Genomic DNA, 16358 nt, shown 5'->3' with positions numbered 1-16358 from the left:
CTGCAGCTTCCTTATAGACTTTGTGATTCTTTCTTTCACCATTTTGCAGATCTCTGCTTGCTGTCAGTGACTGAGAACATGGAACCTTACCCACAGTTATACAACTGTATCTATTCTGGACAATTCATTACAATGTTGTATCAGTCTGGAGTCTAGGCCACAAAGTATTTTTTTTTTTACACTGGATACACTGTAACAAAGCCTCAGCTGTGAGAAGTATTAGGTTTTTAGTAAATGTTAGGTCCTCACATCCCGGTCCCTAATAATGAGTTATATTATGTTCTTGCTGCCTCACCTCCTGCACTTTCCTCCCTTTCATGTTCTCTTCCGGATTCCCAGTCCCACGCATTTCATGCTCTCACCGCTCTGAGCCGTCATCACTGGTGTCAGTAATGCTTCCTGTTATAGGAAAAGCTCTCAGGACTGAGAAACTGTAAAAAGAAATGCTGAGACTCCAGGAAAGAGAGTGCTGGAATAGATCATGTAGCAGCAGGAGACTTCCTTTATTACTATGAAGATGATGAGGATTTATACAATTTGGGCACATAACTTTCATAGTCAGCGACACTGTTTAGACAGGACTAGGGATAAAAGACTGAATTAAAATTTACTAGCGACTAAATAGCTGCCAGAGGGAGAAGGAGATTGACTGGGAATTTACTGGAGACTATGTACAGCTTCTATATGGAGGAGGAGACTGACTGGGAACTTCCTTGAGACTATTTACACCTGCCAAAGGGGGAAGGACACTGACTGGGAATTTACTGGAGACTAAATACAGCTGCCAGAGGGGGAAGTAGACTGACAGGGAACTTCCTTGAGACTATTTACACCTGCCAAAGGGGGAAGGACACTGACTGGGAATTTACTGGAGACTAAATACAGCTGCCAGAGGGGGAAGGAGACTGACTGGGAACTTACTTGAGACTATTTACACCTGCAAAAGGGGGAAGGACACTGACTGGGAATTTACTAGAGACTATATACAGCTGCCAGAGGGGGAAGGAAATTTCATAGATAACCTATTAGGACTGTATGTGATACTGCCAGAATGAAAAAAAGAGACTGTCTGGGGATTTACTTAGGACCATATTTATGACTTTCAAAGGGGGAATGAAATTAAATATGAACTTGCTGAGGACTATATTAATGACTGTCAGCAGGGAAAGGGGACAAACTGGGAATTTACTGGGGACTATATTTATGACTGTCAGAAAGCAATGAGGACTAAGAACTACTATATTTATGAATGCCAGAGGGAGAAGGAGACTGACTGTAGACCTTACTGGAAATTTATGACTACCTGAAGCTCACAGTGTTAGGGCCCTATTCCACGGGACAATTATCGTTCGCATAATCGTTAACGATAAACGATCCAAGAGACCGTTACATGGAACAATAATCGTTACTTATGATCATTCTTGCGGTCGTCTTGTCGTCGCTATTGCGTTCATCACTACTGCGAACGACCGAACGACGTCTTATTCAATGCGAACGATTTGCGAACGAGCAACGATAAAAATAGGTCCAGGTCTTATTAAACGATCAATGATTTCTCGTTCGGCCGTTAATCGTTAACTGCTATTCAACCGAACAATTATCGCTTAAATTTGAACGACTTGACGATAATCTGAACAATAATCGTCCCGTGGAATAGGTCCCTTAGGCTTTTCCCACAACCACCAATCCTAGCAGGTTTATATTTTAATGAGCGCTGCTAAAATAAAAGCTCACCTGCGATTAGTTGTTGTGGGGCAACCCGGACAGTATTAGCTTCAGGCAGGTTGATAAATCTGGCCCATGGAGCACATGGAAGTCAGTCGTAGTTAGGTAACAGAGTACTGGATCCTATGCACTATGCCCCCTACAATACAGGATGCTGATGGTGCTGAAGACAAAGAGAAGACGAAAAAGAAACACAAATATTTATTTTTGGTGTGAAAAGGGGGGTAGTTGTTTGTCACACTTATTCAGTTATGTGACATGCTTACATCACAAAGGTCCTGCACCTGGCAGGGAAGTCAGCTTACAATATCCCACTGGGACAATGATTCACTCCTGTTTACTAAGGGTTGGAGGCAAGTAAGAAGGGGCTGCAGTTACATTAATAGGTGAGGATTCCAGAGGCTACGCCGCCCCTTACCCTCCAACAAATAAAAAAAATAGGACCCCCCCCCCCATGACTTTTAATGGGCTACAGAAAGTACAATTTTCCCTTTGTGCACTCAGCAGTGACAGATACTGCACCCCAATAGTAAAGATCATCACGGTGTTTCCAATAACCATTGCAGTAACAATGTCAGCTATTGTCCCCAGACTCCAGAATCATCTTAATTTTCTACATATGTATCTCCTATACAGGTAGCAGGCGCACAAAGTGTGGGGTGGAGCAACATGGGGCGGATTATCTGCAGCAAATGGTAAGGCAAATCTGTATTGTGTGGTAGCTGGATATTTTTCTGAGGAAACGGAAAAAGGAAATACAGTTGAATTCTGCAAAAATAAAAAAAATGTTACCTGTGGAATTTACTGCAATTTTTTTTTCTATAATTTTACACAAAATCAATGTGCAGTGTCCTGGTACCTGTTTCCTAGCTACTGTATGGATAAAGTTGTTGTGTGGCTTAGAAACACCTTGCTTTGCACTTTAAGGCCATGTTCACACGGCGTATTGTACCATCCGTTCCGTGACCTGGCCGGTCTCTGCAAAGATCATCTCTATCATGATCTTTATGGTCATAGAGTTCTGATGCGGACCCATCAGCGCGCACCCGCATCAGAACTCCCATAGCACACTATGAAGCAAGCGGCCAGAGCCGCTCGCTTCATAGTGTGCACTGACATGGTTTTCTACGGACGCTATTCAATGAATAGCGGCCGCAGAAAACTAACATGTCAGTTGTTTGCGGCGCCGCTTGGGATCCTGGCCGGAGCGTATACCATGTGTAAACGCTCCGGCCGGGATCCCATAGAACATGCAGCGTGACTTTTCGTACAAAGTACAGCTGTTCACGCAACTGTGTGAACATAGCCTAAAGGGGTACTCCGGAGAGTAAAGTTTTTTTTCTTTAATACACTGGATTAATAAAGTAATATTATTTTGTAATATAACTTCATTAAAATAAATGTATATTTTTTGTTTATATATCAACTTCTGTTGAGTGGCAGCAGTAAGGAGCTGTCTAGGCCCGGCAGTTACTGGTTCTCTGCTCTTATTAAGCGTTTTCTGCACAAATCTGCAGGAAAAATCTGTAGCCGTTCTGTTGCATTTACCCTTTTTTGTCTGTGGTTTTGTGGAATCACACGAATCTGTAAGTTGCAGGAACTCACCACTAGGTGGCGCTATTGTAGAGCACTGCAGCCTGTATCTTTTGTATTGGTGTAACAATTCTGGGTCACGTGTATCATTTTGTCTCATACCACAATACAAGAGACTAAAAGTCATAATATAATGTACTATGGAGGCGAATATCATGCCAATCATGCCCTCTGCTGACCTATCTTCCATATAACAGGCTGTGCCAGTGGATGAAGAATTTCTGGAAACCATCTGCGGTTGGCACAATGTAACGCCTTTGTTAGTTGGCTTCATGGATTTGCTATTTTAAGCAGATCCCTATAGGTGGGGTCTATTATCTGTCTGCTTCACCTCCCATTTCCCTTAGTTTTATCTCTACTTCTGCTGCCTGGAGACCTCTCCGCCGCCCCTGACCCCAACAGCAGAAGGCTCTGGAGGAAAAGACATGGAAAATATACTCTGAAGAGTGAATAAGACTGATGCCACTTATTACATTATCATTAAGATGTGACCTGTTTGAGAGACTGAACCTAACCCTGGCATCTACATATAACATGTATGACAGACCATATAGGCAGCTGCTATAGGGGTATAGGAAATGATGTCTTCAGCCTCCACTATGGATAGTACAAAGCTTCTCTGACCTCCATCCCCACAACCCATAGAAACATAGAAGATAGTTGCCAGAAAAAGACCACTGGGTCCATCTAGTCTGCCCTTATAGTATTTCCCTTATTATTATCTTAGGATAGATATATGTTTATACAAGGCATGTTTATATTCTGTTATTGTAGATTTAACTACTACATCTGCTGGAAGTTGCCTCCAAGCATCTACTACTCTTTCAGTAAAGTAATATTTTCCCATGTTGCTTTTGATCTTTCCCACATCCAACCTCTCACTGTGCCCTCTCGTTCTAGAGTTCAGATTTTTTTCTAAAAACATTTCCCTCCTGAACCTTATTTAGTTCTGATCAGCTAATACAATCATCCAGAGCCCATATAATACAATCATCCAGAGCACATATAATACAATCATCCAGAGCACATATAATACAATCATCCAGAGCACATATAATACAACTGTACAGAGCCCTAATAATACAATCATACAGAGCCTATATAATACACTTTTACAGAGCCCATATAATACACTTATACAGAGCCCATATAATACACTTATACAGAGCCTATATAATACACTTTTACAGAGCCCATATAATACACTTTTACAGAGCCCATATAATACACTTATACAGAGCCCATATAATACAATCATACAGAGCCCATATAATACAATCATACAGAGCCCATATAATACAGCTGTACAAAGCCCTAATAATACAATCATACAGAGCCCATATAATACAATCATACAGAGCCTATATAATACAATCATACAGAGCCCATATAATACAATCATACAGAGCCTATATTATACAATCATACAGAGCCCATATAATACAATCATACAGAGCTCATATAAAACAATCATACAGAGCCTATATTATACAATCATACAGAGCCCATATAATACAATCATACAGAGCCCATATAATTCAATCATACAGAGCCCATATAATACAATCATACAGAGCCCATATAAAACAATCATACAGAGCCCATATAATACAATCATACAGAGCCCATATAATACAGCTGTACAAAGCCCTAATAATACAATCATACAGAGCCCATATAATACAATCATACAGAGCTCATAATAATACAATCATACAGAGCCCATATAATACAATCATACAGAGCCTATATTATACAATCATACAGAGACCATATAATACAATCATACAGAGCTCATATAAAACAATCATACAGAGCCTATATTATACAATCATACAGAGCCCTAATAATGAATTCATACAGAGCCCATATAATACAATCATACAGAGCCTATATAATACAATCATACAGAGCCCATATAAAACAATCATACAGAGCCCATATAATACAATCATACAGAGCCCATATAATACAATCATACAGAGCCCATATAATACAGCTGTACAAAGCCCTAATAATACAATCATACAGAGCCCATATTATACAATCATACAGAGCTCATAATAATACAATCATACAGAGCCCATATAATACAATCATACAGAGCCTATATTATACAATCATACAGAGCCCATATAATACAATCATACAGAGCTCATATAAAACAATCATACAGAGCCTATATTATACAATCATACAGAGCCCTAATAATGAATTCATACAGAGCCCATATAATACAATCATACAGAGCCCATATAATACAATCATACAGAGCCCATATAATACAATCATACAGAGCCCATATAATACAATCATACAGAGCCCATATAATACAATCATACAGAGCCCATATAAAACAATCATACAGAGCCCATATAATACAATCATACAGAGCCCATATAATACAACTGTACAGAGCTCATATAATACAATCATACAGAGCCCATATAAAACAATCATACAGAGCCCATATAATACAATCATACAGAGCCCATATAATACAATCATACAGAGCTCATATAATACAATCATACAGAGCCCATATAATACAATCATACAGAGCCTATATTATACAGCTGTACAAAGCCCTAATAATACAATCATACAGAGCCCATATAATACAATCATACAGAGCCCATATAATACAATCATACAGAGCCCTAATAATACAATCATACAGAGCTCATATAATACAATCATACAGAGCCCATATAATACAATCATACAGAGCCCTAATAATACACTCATACAGAGCTCATATAATACAATCATACAGAGCCCATATAATACACTTATACAGAGCCCATATAATACAACCATACAGAGCCCATATAATACAATCATACAGAGCCCATATAATACAATCATACAGAGCCCACATAATACAATCATACAGAGCCCATATAATACAATCATACAGAGCTCATATAATACAATCATACAGAGCCCATATAATACAATCATACAGAGCCCTAATAATACACTCATACAGAGCTCATATAATACAATCATACAGAGCCCATATAATACACTTATACAGAGCCCATATAATACAATCATACAGAGCCCATATAATACAATCATACAGAGCCCATATAATACAATCATACAGAGCCCATATAATACAATCATACAGAGACTATATAATACACTCATACAGAGACTATATTATACAATCATACAGAGCCCTAATAATGAAATCATACAGAGCTCATATTATACACTTATACAGAGCCCATATAATACAATCATACAGAGCATTAATAATAGAATCATACAGAGCCCATACAATACAATCATACAGAGCCCATATAATACAACTGTACAGAGCTCATATAATACAATCATACAGAGCCCATATAAAACAATCATACAGAGCCCATATAATACAATCATACAGAGCCCATATAAAACAATCATACAGAGCCCATATAATACAATCATACAGAGCCCATATAATACAATCATACAGAGCTCATATAATACAATCATACAGAGCCCATATAATACAATCATACAGAGCCCTAATAATACACTCATACAGAGCTCATATAATACAATCATACAGAGCCCATATAATACAATCATACAGAGCCCATATAATACAATCATACAGAGCCCATATAATACAATCATACAGAGCCCATATAATACAATCATACAGAGACTATATAATACACTCATACAGAGACTATATTATACAATCATACAGAGCCCTAATAATGAAATCATACAGAGCTCATATTATACACTTATACAGAGCCCATATAATACAATCATACAGAGCATTAATAATAGAATCATACAGAGCCCATATAATACAATCATACAGAGCTCATATAATACAATCATACAGAGCATTAATAATAGAATCATACAGAGCCCATATAATACAATCATACAGAGCCCTAAAAATACAATCATACAGAGCCCTAATAATAGAATCATACACAGCCCATATAATACAACTGTACAGAGCATTAATAATACAATCATACAGAGCACATATTAAACAATCATACAGAGCACATATTATACAATCATACAGAGCCCATATAATACAATCATACAGAGCCCATATAATACAACTGTACAGATTCCTAATAATACACTCATACAGAGCCCATATAATACAACTGTACAGATTCCTTATAATACACTCATACAGAGCCCATATAATACAATCATAGAGCGCATATAATCAGGGCCGCCGATAGGGCATTACAAGTGGTACTGCCGTATGGGGCCCGGACCCTAAGAGACATGGGGGGGGGGGAGCCCGCCGCCCGCTACGCTAGGGGGGCCCGCACGGCCCCCATTGCCACCTGTTTTTAAGCATCCCGAGAAGCTGCGGCCGCACAGCTTCTCGGGATTCACTGATCGCTTTGATGTTCCGCCCGCACAGTGAGCGGGCGGAACATTAAAGCGATTAGAATACAGGAGAAGGACCTGTCAGTGTCCTCCTCCTGTATTCCTTCCCATAGGCTGCCGACACTTCATACCAGCAGCCTATGGGAGGCCGGGAAGTGACCTCTCCGGCAGGCGTGATGATGTGACGTCATCACGCCTGCCGGAAGTCCCGTCCCTGCGGCTCGCAAGATGGAGCCCGAAGAGGAGGAGGAGAGCTGCTGCCTGCACAGCACGGATTAGGTGAGTAGGATGTTTGTTTTTTTAGGGGCACCTCTGGGGGCATTATTAGCTCATGGGGGGCACCTCTGGGGGCATTATTAGTATATGGGGGCACCTCTGGGGGCATTATTAGTGTATGGGGGCACCTCTGGGGGAATTATTAGTATATGGGGCACCTCTTGGGGCATTATTAGTTCATGGGGGCACCTCTGGGGGCATTATTAGTATATGGGGGCACCTCTGGGGGCATTATTAGTGTATGGAGGCACCTCTGGGGGAATTATTAGTATATGGGGGCACCTCTGGGTGCATTATTAGTTCATGGGGGCACCTCTGGTGGAATTATTAATATATGGAGGCACCTCTGGGGGCATTATTAGTGTATGGGGGAACCTCTGGGGGCATTATTAGTATATGGGGGCACCTCTGGGGGCATTATTAGTTCATGGGGGCACCTCCGGAGGCATTATTAGTATATGGGGGCACCTCTGGGGGCATTATTAGTTCATGGGGGCACCTCTGGGGGCATTATTAGTTCATGGGGGCACCTCTGGGGGCATTATTAGTTCATGGGGGCACCTCTGGGGGCATTATTAGTATATGGGGGCACCTCTGGGGGCATTAATAGTTCATGGGGGAACCTCTGGGGGCATTATTAGTATATGGGGGCACCTCTGGGGGCATTATTAGCTCATGGGGGCACCTCTGGGGGCATTATTAGTATATGGGGGCACCTCTGGGGGCCTTATTAGTTCATGGGGGCACCTCTGGGGGCATTATTAGTATATGGGGGCACCTCTGGGGGCATTTTTAGCTCATGGGGGCACCTCTGGGGGCATTATTAGTATATGGGGGGCACCTCTGGGGGCATTATTAGTATATGGGGGCACCTCTGGGGGCATTATTAGCTCATGGGGGCACCTCTGGGGGCATTATTAGTATATGGGGGCACCTCTGGGGGCATTATTAGTTCATGGGGGCACCTCTGGGGGCATTATTAACTCATGGGGGCATCTCTGGGGGCATTATTAGTGTATGGGGGTACCTCTGGGGGCATTATTAGTTCATGGGGGCCACCTCTTGGGGCATTATTAGTTCATGGGGGCACCTCTGGGGGCATTATTAGCTCATGGGGGTACCTCTGGGGGCATTATTAGTTCATGGGGGCCACCTCTAGGGGCATTATTAGCTCATGGGGGCACAGCAGGGAATCCTACATACAGGGGGCACAGCAGGGGATCCTACATACAGGGGGCATCCCACATTCCTACTCGCTTTACTGCACATAACACCAAACAGCGCATGGGAGCCGACGGGGGGAGAAAGGAAAGGAAGCTGCTAGAAATGTGCGGAGCCTAAATTGTTTGTATCGCAGGTTCTGAAAAGATTAAACATATCTGGAAGAAATCATTATGGAGGACTGAGCCGGATGGAGAGGAAAAGGGAAAGTGACGCCTCAGATCAAAGAAGACGTCACCTGTGAGTCACTGTATGACACTTTTTTTTTTTTGTAGAACATTATTTAGTAGGGGTGCCCCGAGGTGACAGCTACTACATTATCTATACTCAGAGATATCACTGTGTTATCTGTGCTGTTACATAGGACTGCAGGTGACATCTACATTATCTGTACTCAGAGATATCACTGTTATCTGTTGTGTTACATAGGACTGCAGGTGACTACTACATTATCTGTACTCAGAGATATCGCTGTGTTATCTGTGGTGTTACATAGGACTGCAGGTGACAGCTACTAGGTTATCTGTACTCAGAGGTATCACTGTGTTATCTGTGGTGTTACATAGGACTGCAGGTGACATCTACATTATCTGTACTCAGAGATATCACTGTGTTATCTGTGCTGTTACATAGGACTGCAGGTGACTACTACATTATCTGTACTCAGAGGGATATCACTGTGTTATCTGTGCTGTTACATAGGACTGCAGGTGACATCTACTACATGATCTATACTCAGAGATATCACTGTGTTATCTGTGCTGTTACATAGGACTGCAGGTGAAATCTACTACATAATCTGTACTCAGAGATACCACTGTGTTATGTGGTGTTACATAGGACTGCAGGTGATATCAGGTGATTTCTCCAGGTTGCAGAAGTTCAAACTTCGTGCCCTGGTAAGCTGGTGTCTGTATACATGTGTGCTGGTGTCTGTATGTGTGTATACATGTGTGCTGGTGTCTGTATACATGTGTGCTGGTGTCTGTATACATGTGTGCTGGTGTCTGTATACATGTGTGCTAGTGTCTGTATACATGTGTGCTGGTGTCTGTGTGTGAGATCAATTCTAGAGAACTGGCTCATATATCCCATTTTCCCCAGTGGCTTAAAATGTAACCTCTGTTATACAGTTATAAAATTGTAGAACCTAAATGTGAACAAGGTGCAATTCAAATAGACACTTACTTGTATAGCTGTCTCTTGTGCTCTGTATGCAGTGCATTATATTCACCCTTGCAACGTACAATTTATAGCGTGTCTACAAGCCCAGCGGGGCTCATTATGATGGAGACTAAAACTTATACAAGAGTGGGGTAGGGGTTCCCCTGTATTCAGAATGCTGTTGAGTGCTAGGCAATGCCCCGTCTGGGATTATTGAATTTCGAGGGTCTATGCAGAGCAGGATAAAGACACCTCTGCTGCACAAACAGGATCTCCTAGAAAGCGTTCTCACCGCCATCACTGTCTTGGGTGAGCTAAACTAGTCTGCCTGGGGGGGGGGGGGGGGGGGGTGATTTGTATATGCTCACTAACATGGAACAGCCTCATTATATTAGCCTTATCAACATATTCTATGTTAGTGAGCATACCGGGGGGGGGGGGGGGGGGGGGGGGATATTGGTGAACATATACAAATCAAACAGCCCCCCAGACCCTCGAAATTCAATAACCCCAAACGGGGCGTTGCCTAGTACTCAACAGCATTCTGAATACCCCTACCCCACTCTTGTATAAGTTTTAGTCTCCATCATAATGAGCCCCGCTGGGCTTGTAGACACGCTATAAATTGTACGTTGCAAGGGTGAATATGAAGCACTTCATACAGAGCACAAGAGGCAGCTATACAAGTAAGTGTCTGTATGGTGACATTTAAATTGCACCTTGTTCACATTTAGTTTCTACAATTTTATAACTGTATAACAGAGGTTACATTTTAAGCCACTGGGGAAAATGGGGTATATGAGCCAGTTCTCTAGAATTGATCTGAACCAAATTATACCTCCCAGCAAGGCGTGGGGCGAACACACAATTTTTTTTTTTTATTAATGTGGGGGGCCCAGACACTTTGGTTGTATGGGGCCCCGAAATTCCTGATGGCGGCCCTGCATATAATACACTCATACAGTGCCCATATAATCATACAGAGCTCATATAATACAATCATAAAGAGCCCATATAAAACAATCATACAGAGCTCATATAATACAATCATAAAGAGCTCATATAAAACAATCATACAGAGCTCATATAATACAACCATACAGGGCCCATATAATACAATCATACAGAGCTGAAATAAAGTAATGACATATGGTGCACCACATGCAAAAATAGAGGTCTCACTGTGCCAAGGCCAGACTGCAACCAGCACAGAGATCTGCTACATGGAACCTATGCAATCAATAGAATACATATGTAATATTTCTCACAGCTGAGGGTTTGCTACAATGCATCTACTCTATGTAGTTGAAGCAGTCTGGACCGCAGGCTGGTGACTGCTCGCTGCACTGATACACTGTAACAAATAATCAGTACAGGAAGGCTATATTAGGGCTAGCATGTGAGCAGAACTGATCCAGATTGAACCCACATGCGTTATAAATATCTTCTCTTGACCAGTCCTGACCCTCATCCTCATCGTCTCCTCCATATTACCACTTTGTTACATGGCGCAGGAAACTGAGGGCGTGCCATCTACTGTGCAGGGAACCTGAAGACAAAGTGGTGACATCCTCAACAACACAGGGTCCCTGCAGCCTGAGAATCAGCAGCTGCTCTGGGCTCACAGAGTCTCAGGATGTGGAGACAAACTTCATTACTGTCCTCAAACAATAACAGGAAGACATCCCGAGACAAAGGCGATGGTTGAACGAGATGCCAAGAACGTACCCCCCCACAGTGACCGGCCACGAGTAAACCTCCCTCCCCAGAACTGAAACTTTAGTATTTAGGTCCAATCTCTAATACTTACCAACTTACCAACGCATTTGCCAGAATCCCCACATAACATAGAAGTAGGCCTATACAACCCAATTGGGGTAGGGTCCTTCCCTGGCTTGGGGATAAGAACCACTACGACCTCCCTCATAGAAGCCGTCAGTTTACCTTCCTAAGCAAAGGGCATTGAAAGTAGCCAGAAGGTATGGCAAAAGGCATTCGCTATACTGATTAAGGCTGGGTTCACACTACGCATATATATATATATATATATATATATATAAATAATTTTTTCCTTAAGTTTTTATTTTATCCAAAAACAAGACATAAAATGAGTTCACACTACCTTAGTAAAAGGCAAAATGAGTTACAAACATCTATCTTAACCCCCCCCCCCCCCCCCCACACACACACACTCTCTTTCCCCCGGGCACGGCCAAGACAAAAAAAAAACCAAAACCCTACACTACAATACTTCAAATTATGGTTCCTTCCAAAACTTCCAGATAGAGTTAAACCGTTTTGCAGCCTTCTTGGATGATTTAGATGATAATTTCTCATAACTCCTAATTTTACTTACTACCCTTCCCCGCTCCTCATATGGAGGGGGCGAGACATCAATCCAATGCCTGGAGATGATGACTTTTGCTATCCCGAACACCCTCCCCATCATTAGTAAGGCATGACATGCCATGATACATGCGCCATGATACATGCGCCATGATGGCGCATGTATCATGGCATGTCATGCCTTACTAATCCACTCCACCTGTCATGAACATATAAGACTTCCAAAAAGAAACCATACCGCAACTGGCGGTTCATGGAGTCAAAACTATAGACCCAAACAGTGAGCAAGGCATACAGTAACTCCACATTAAGGCGCATATGCATTTTTCCATTTTTTTTTCACTTCGACTATTATGCATTCTTATAACACAGAGATATGTAAAACAGCCTTCAAAATAAAGGATAAAGAAGAACATAAAAAGGAGAAATGCAGAAAAAAGGGGAAGAAAGGGGGGAAAGAGGGAGGGAGGTAGGAGGAAGGCACATAGGAGGAGAAATACAAAGATAGAGTCAGATCTGACTCAGGAGGAAAGAGGAAGAAACAGGGAACCCCCTGAGAGTATCAGGGAAGTGCCTAGCAGATCACAGACAGATATCAGAACTGTTATGTGCACAGTTGTATATATATATATATATAGTTATATAATTATGTATAGAACAATAACTTGCACCGTCCTCTACAGAATCTCCAGAAATCCATAATCCATGACTTCTATGGGCCTTAGAACAGCTTCCACAGGAGATCGCATCACAACACCAAGCTGCAGAACATGGAAATAGCTTATAGCGACTGCTGATTGGAGCAGCCATCTCATTTAACTGCACCATAGTCCTCTTGAAAAGCAATCGCCTGGTAAAGAGTACAGTAAGAAAGAGAAAAGAAGGGGGAGAGAGATGGAGGGACTCCTGTTGGCAATGGCCTTGAAAGCACCCTATGGGCGCATTCCACCAGAAGCAGCGGGGTCAGCGTATCTTTCCCAAACACATTTAGCAGCCAAGATTCAAGGTAGTCATCAGGGTCCCTCCCATCAGCTTTATCTGGGATAACAATTAAACAAATATTATTTCGTTGATTTTCGTCGATTTTCAATATCATCTGCCTTAGCAGCCAGCACTGACAGGTTGTTGACCACTTTCTTCATGTCCCGTTTCATGGGGGGGGGGACCTGATCCTCCAGCTCTCCCACTCTTCTCTCCACAGCTCCCAATGTCTCCGACAACTTCTGCAGGTCGTGACGTAGGAGGTTAATGTCCTTCCTCATGTTCCCTATCATAGACTTTAGGTCTGCATTGCCCCTAGAGATTGCTAAGAGAATGTCCTGCAGAATGGGAGCACTGTCAGTTTGTGAGGCGGCCACAGCAGCTTGATCGCAGGTCTGGCCGCCCCCCTCCTCCTCGGCGCCTGCCACCATGCTGGGAGAGACCAGGTGTTTCGCTGTTACCTCGGGAGCCGCATCGGGTCCTAGCCAGTCCGCTTGTGCTGCTCCCATGTCTCCCCAGTCGTCCCTGCTGCTGTCAGGGTAAGCGGTCTTTGTTGTGCAGGGGAACTGCTCGAGTTTTGCCACAGCGGCAGTATCAGGCTTCCAAGATGGCGCCAAGTCTGAAGGCCCCACCACCACTCCTAACAGTTTTCTCTTGGGCTAGTGCTTTGTTCTTTTGGGACATGTCAGAGCAGCTGACAGTCCAGGCAAAACTAGGGAGCTGTTTTACCCTGCAGATTAAATATTAAATACATTGGGGAGATTTATCAAACATGGTGTAAAGTGAAACTGGCTCAGTTGCCCCTAGCAACCAATCAGATTCCACCTTTTATTCCTCACAGACTCTTTGGAAAATGAAAGATGGAATCTGATTGGTTGCTAGGGGCAACTGAGCCAGTTTTACTTTACACCATGTTTGAAAAATCTCCCCCATTGTTTATGTCAGCTGATCGTTGTCTTTTAATACTAGCTATTACATCAATAAATATCATTGAATCGCTTGTTGTAATAGGGCCTTTAGAAGTGTGTATTTCTGATCGGTAATGGCCTGAACACTCACACCCCAACTGATAAAAATTTTGATATCGCTCCATAACATGGAGTTTTTTTTGGTGACAGCTGTGAGTCTCATTTTAAAGAGATCCTTGGACCCTGGGTGGCTGGCTGCTGACCTTACCCATATTGTAATTCGGCATTGTGTTGCAGGAAATAAATGCTTGCTCACGTGATCCCAGCCACTGATCATTAGAATGACAGATCACTGTTCCATCTGGGCAGCGGCTCCTGGGGTTACATGAGCGTCCATGCATTGCACACCTAGTAGTACAGCATATTGAGCGGGGGAGCTGTGTACTGGGTAATGGGTGGACTTGGTTTTATGCCAGGAGTAGATGAATTACAGGAAAGAAAACAACTTCTAAGACAGGAGTCCAGATACCCCCTCCCCCTCCCCTGGACCCAAGACAGCCATGGCCGGGAGACATTACCCAAACTTCCTCCCTATTGTTCTAGTATCTGAGTTGCAGAGCATAAAGTGACCCATATGAGCTGCAGGACCATCCCGAAGGATTCAGCAAGAAAACAACAATGAAATATTGTCATAAAAATAGAAAAAAATGTTATATTCTACAATGTGCACCGGGTCCTGAATAATCCTACAAATATGTTCAGCTGCTTCCTAGCTATATCTGTCAGCAGGGTGACAACTACTGTGAGAGCTGTAATGGTGGCAATATTGGTTGTTATCAAGTATAGAAATATTATAGGGATGGGGAGAGGGGTTTCACATAGGCAGAAGCAGCAAAAGGGGGGGGGCTGAACTGGCTCAGGGGGCAAGGTGGGGGGAATATTATATACTGGCTGGGGGGGGGATAACTACCTGGCCAGGACTACCTATTAGGAGGTCTCCTATAATATATGGAGACACAAAAGGGCTGAAATACTAAGTGTGAGCAAAAAAAGCCTAATTACTATAAGGGAGACTCAAAGAGTAGAGTTGATCGAACATCGGAAAATCTTAGATTCTTTCAAACTCGAACCTTGTTGAACCTTCCGCATTTGATTACCGATGCCTTCCCGGTTCGTGGGGAAGAAGGAGACAGCCCGGGTACCGCCTTGAATTCCAGGATTCAGCCTATTACCTAGGTTGAATCCTGAAAATCCAGGCAGTACCCGGGCTGTCTCCTCCTTCCCCACAGACCAGGAAGGCATCGGGAATCAAATGCAGAAGGTTCGACATGGTTCGAGTTCGAAAGAATCTAAGATTTTCTGATGTTCGATCATCTCTATTAAAGTGGGCCAACTAATATATGGGGCAACAGGGGCACCTTTACTATATGGAGGCAAAGTGGGGCCTAACTACTATTTAGATGCATAGAGGGGCCTAACTACTATATGGAAGCTGAGAGGGGGGCTAAATACTATATAGGGGCACAGAGGGACTTAATAACTATATGGGGAGACAGAGGAGCCTAACTACTATATGGAGGCACAGAGGGACCTAACTATTATATGGGGGCACAGAGAAGGACTATCATTTATATGGAGGGGGGGCGCTTATCTACTAAATGATTGTAGAGATGGGGGCCTTTCTATTATTTGAGGGCATAGAGGGGTCTGAGTACTATCTGAGGGCCCAAGTTCGGCCCAAATACTACATGGTGCTGGGGCAGAGACTAAAAT

This window comes from Dendropsophus ebraccatus, chromosome 8 (assembly GCF_027789765.1).
Source record: "Dendropsophus ebraccatus isolate aDenEbr1 chromosome 8, aDenEbr1.pat, whole genome shotgun sequence".
Lineage (NCBI taxonomy): Eukaryota > Metazoa > Chordata > Amphibia > Anura > Hylidae > Dendropsophus > Dendropsophus ebraccatus.
The sequence above is the reverse complement of the archived record's forward strand: the minus strand, read 5'-3'. Positions refer to the sequence as shown.